We start from the raw sequence: 5,350 nt of genomic DNA, 5'->3' as shown, positions 1-5,350 counted from the left end.
TGTAGGAGCTTCACACGCTTGTAGTAAAGGAGCTGGGATCAAACCCAAGTGGTGACTCCAGACTCATTCTCCTTCCACCAGACGTTGCACCTGCCAAGACCTCCCCCTAGTTCCAGTTACACGGGGGTCTGTCTTCACGATCAGAGCTTTACCTCGAGGGCCATTTTATCAGCACAGCCTCCGACATCCATTCTCTTCATCATCTTAGGAAGCCAAAGAACAGCGCTGCATCTGACCCTGAAGCCGGCAGCACCTGAGTTACGGGCTGCCGTTTAAAATGCCGCCCAAGCATTGAAGGCCAACGTAGTAAAGCTGATTCCTTAGGGCACGTCTGTCACATCCACTAGTATCTAATTCGGAGCACGTGGATGTCCTCACCCAGCCTGACAATCTTGAGGCACATGTGACTGGCAACGAGCCCTCGAAAATGTCTTTTTATGTCTGAGGACTTACTAAACACCTTAACGTCCTTTCTGGTTGTGTTGTTGTTGTTTGAGCCCTTAATGCATGCCAGGCACTGTGCCAAGCGCTTTATAGGCATTACCTCATCGAGTCTTCAACCCTATGAACAAGGTCTTCTTATAATGACCAGCGCACAGATGAGTAAACTGAGGCCCAGAGAGTTTAAATAACACCCAAAGTTACATAGCTAGAACAGGGTTCAAACTTAGGTTTGTGTTTGAGTATAAACTGCCTTCCCTCTTGGGAACAGAAAGGAGAGTTCGTTGTAATTAGAAATTGCATAACAGCATCTTGTGTTCTCCAGAATCGAGGCACTTGGCTTACGGGGCCATCAGTGTGGCTCTGAGATCACACGGCTACCCCACCCCCTGCTGCTGCCCCAGGCCTCAGGAGCACCGCTCTGACTTGGGAGTGTTGGGCCGCAGGTACAGCCATCATCCCTAACAGGCTTCTGCCGCAAGCCTCCTGCACCATCAAAAATATAGGCCCCTGTGGATTTAGAAATGAGTTACATAAGTACTTCTTCCATTACTTTAAAAGTTTTCTCCGGCTATTAAGGATTCAAGGCACACTCTTGAGAAGGCGGCATGCTTGTCCAAGCAAGCAGAAATTTGAGAAACACTTTGGTGCCCGTCCATGCCTGAAGCTGATGACTTATTTGCAACCTTGATAACTGAGTCCTTTGTGCCAACAAATGGCTTAACTCGCTTCAACCACTCTCTCACCCTATTTTTCCCTTGACTTATTCTGTCACCATGGATATGTGATCATGAAACAGATGGGTGATGTCACCTCTGAGTTTTCATTATGTGGGATTCAGTATGGAAAACAGTTCTGGTTTTTTTTTCCCCCAAGCTGTTATAATAAACACACCACTGTTTCTTCTTTACCGATATATATTGAGTGGTAACTGCTCCGAACCCAAGGTGGGTCATACAGGAGATAATGGGTGCAGCCATCCGGACAGGTGACACTGCTCATCTCCTCCAGTAGGTTTAATGTGCCCTTGGGCTCACCCCAACCCCACACCAAGCAAATTCACTGATTGGCATGTTTTCTGTAGGTGCCTTTTGTGAGATCTAGTCAGGGCTGGATGCAGCCTAGGGCCATGGAATAGAATGAAATAAAGTAACCACGTTGGAATCAAGCCCACAGGCAGAGCCATGTCATTCTCGATCATGACCTATAGGCTCTGAGGAACCCAGTCTCTTTCTCCATCTCTTTCATCACCTCAGTCGTTCCCCTCCCCCCACAGCATTTGTTCTCTCTGCTCTACCTGTGTTGGGAGACCCCAGGACCACCCTTGGTTGTGATGATTTGCTAGAGGGACTCACAGAAAAGCTGGTATCCTCTCCATTATGGTTTAATGCAGTGAAAGGATACAAATTACAGTCCGCAAAGGAGAAAGGCACATGGGGCAGAGTCCAGGAGAAACCAGGTGGGAGCTTCCAGTTACGCACTCTGAGTGGAGTTGCATGGACAGTGCTTAATTCTCCCAGCAGCAATGTGTGACAACACGTAAGAAATATTGCCAACCAGGGTTGTTCACCTGGGCTGTGGTGTCCAGGGTTTTTGTTGAGGGTCATCATGTATCATGTAGTCAACACCTGTATAACTGACCTTATCTCCTCAGTCTCCAGCCCCAACAGAGGTCAAATTGATATGGAAGGCCCCAAACAGCCTCAGCATATAAAAACAAGGATTCACTATGTCCCTTCGTTAGCATAGACTATCTGACCTGGCCCAAGGTCTCAGATATACAAAGGCATTCTTATCAGGCAGGATATTCCAAGAGCTCAGAGGTCATCTTGCAGGAGCTGGTCCAGGGGCAGTCCTGAAGACCTTTGGAATGTATAAGTTTGGGGCAACCCACGCCAGCTGAATTAACCCTTTCTTGCATGTTCCCATATGCTTTGTGCTCTCTCTGCATAACAGTCTGGACCCATACTATTCCCTTTGCTTGAAATGATTTGTTCCCCAGCTCTGCCTAGCTCCCAACCTCTACCCCTACTATTGGTCTCAGTTTAACATCATTTCCTGGGGAATGGCGTCCAACCATCTCCACATATACTCATACATATTACCAAAGCATCTGTCCTTCTACTTTTCTGCCCTCTGCTCACTTATAATAATTCACGCAGTTGTTTAATTTTTCTCTTTCCTACTAGAGTCTAAGGACTGTGCCCATACCCACAGCGTCCAGCACAATGCTTGACACCTGGGTGCTCAATAAGCATGTGGCAACTGACTAATTGACATGGCGTCACCTGCCTGGGTATCTGCACATAGATGAAGAAATGGGAAGAAAAGAATAAACTTCGGAGTTGTATAATATACTGGGGAATACATTACACGTGTACACCCCTAAGTGTGCGTGCAAAGATGGACACATACAATTAGAAAAGGTGCAATGTATAAATACTTAATGATGGAGTGATTAAAGAGATAAGAGGAGTGCATCTGGTAGAATTCACAAAGTCGAACCTTCAGTGAGATGTGGAGGGTGTGGTCAGATAGCCTAAAGGGATATACAAATTTGGATGTTATTAAAAATACGAATGTTATACATCAGGTCCACATAGGGAGGCTTAGAGAGAGAGACGGGCAAGATGAATGGGTGACAGTGAGGGAGAGGGAAATATGTAGGGAGTCAGCTGGCATGGATGAGGGCAAAACCTCATCCAGTGGTAGCAGAAAACACATGGTCAGATTAAGGCAGTGAAAGGGCAGCAGAACCTCACACCAATGGGATCGTATCTGGTTCAAAGTGTGGAGTCACCACTGGCTTCTGAGCAGAAGACATGTCACTAGATTCCATTTTTCTTAAGTTACACAGTGACAGATTGGCCCCATTCCTTAGCGGCAGTACAGTGCTTTATGGTTTAACATTGCCAGTGAGAGACAAGGTCTTACCGTGGCTGATTTTTAAGACTTCTCAGAAGAGAAGGGTTAAGTAAGAACCTGTCCCTGCTTGCTGGAAGTTAATGACTTTAATGCTTTGCAAAAGAAAGTAAAAGGGTTGTTAAGTCAGAGTGCTCATTCTCTGGGCCTGCAGGTTATGATTTTTTAATGCTTTTCAAATGGGAAAGGATCTCAAGTGCGTGTCATCCCTACATGCTAGAAATATGGGCCTTTCCAACGGCAGCTGGCAGTGGCTCCTGCACACCCACTGTTCTAGCTAATCCACTGGTGTCACATGTTACATCTTGGACTGTTGATCCAATTCAAAGGCCTACAGGGGTGGTGACTCCCGGTGCTACATTCAGCCCAGCGGCCCAGTATTTTTCCCTATTGTCCCAAGGCCAAGGGCTACCCTGTGAGTTCAAACTTTCCTCCTCAGTTGCACCCCTGCTCCCCAGCCCTCTCTCCCATTACATCTATCCCCTTACCTCTGAACTTGTCTTCTTTTCTCCAAATAGTGGTCAATTTGTCAAATACAGAGGAGCCAAACAGACCAAAAGGCATATTCTCCTGTAAGTGGAGGGCAGGGTGTGTGCGCAGGAGAGGTAGTGCCAAGGACGCCAAAGACAGCTCCCACCACGGGAACATGCAGGGTCCTCAGAGGCGTCAAGGCTGCTACAAATGCCAGAGCACCCTGGGTCCCAGGCTCTCCTGGCTGGCGCTCTCCAGCTGGAGACCTGGAGAATAACAGACCCACGTGGGCGCCCAGAGAGCCCTCTCCCACCCCTCACAGGAGGCTTCAGAGCTCAAGGTGGGACTGGGTGGGGAGGGTGCCCTGGGTCTCCAGCGTTACTCTTCAGTCCCGAGGTCCTGGATCTGGCACGTGTATTCAAAACCTTCCAGGACAGGAAGGAGGCTGGAAATACATGGAGAGGTCCAGACCCATTCAGGAGTCAGGCTGCCCCCTTGAGAGCTTAAGAGTGACCCTCAACCCACCCCAACCTACTTCTGCTAATCTGATAACCTGGAAGCCACAAAGGAAGTCAATTGATGGTGGAAGGTGGGGGGATAGTCAGAAAGGAATTAGGGCAATGCAAATTAGCACAAGAAGATATGATTTGATATACATCAGGTGGGACGCACATATACACCAAATCTCAAGACACCAAGGTTGGCGAAGCTAAGGGGAAATGAAAACTCTCAAATTTGCTGGGGGATGTATAAAATGGAACAATAGCCTTAGAGAGTAATATGCAGAGCTCACCTGAAAATTCAGGCACTTCACTTTTATATGTATATTCTGGGCAAAGTCTGCATGTGAGCAACCTAGAAACGTGTATGAGGCTGTTCATTTATTCATTAACTCAACACAAGTTCACTGAGCAACTTCTTTGTGCCAGGCATACTTCTAGGGACTCAAAAGTAAGCATGAACAAAACAAAAATCTCTTGTGAAGTGTGTATGCAGCATTGCTTAAATAGCCAAAAGCTGAAAACAACCTAAAAATATGTTGTTAGGAGAACAGATAAACACTGAACCAGATAGACAGGCATCAAGGTAGATTTATCTTGGAAACAATGTTGTGTGCATAGGAAAGAAACCTGCAGGAGTATTAGGTACAGAATAGCATTTGTGTAAATAAAAACAAAAAAAACTATACATTGTTTATGGATACATACGTTATACAAATAAATGGTTTGGATATCAACCAAACTCAGGATCTTAACTGTCACCTGGAAGGCAGGGAGGTGAAAGAATAGGAGAATTTCAAGTGTAACTGGAATGTTTTGTTTCTTAAAAAGAAAACATCTGAAGCAAACATATAGGTTAAAATGTTAGCATTCTATATTTTGCATGTTAAGCATACAGCTGTTTCTTTTCGCAACCTAGGTCCTTTTTTGGTTTTAATTCAAGATGGAGAAGTTTTTGTTTTGTACTGCTTTCAAATTTTGGAAAAGATTTGGAGGAGAGGAGGATTAAGGCCACA

Source organism: Leucopleurus acutus, assembly GCF_964270905.1.
Source record: "Leucopleurus acutus genome assembly, chromosome: 2".
NCBI classification, from domain to species: Eukaryota; Metazoa; Chordata; class Mammalia; order Artiodactyla; family Delphinidae; genus Leucopleurus; species Leucopleurus acutus.
This window is presented reverse-complemented; position numbering follows the sequence as displayed.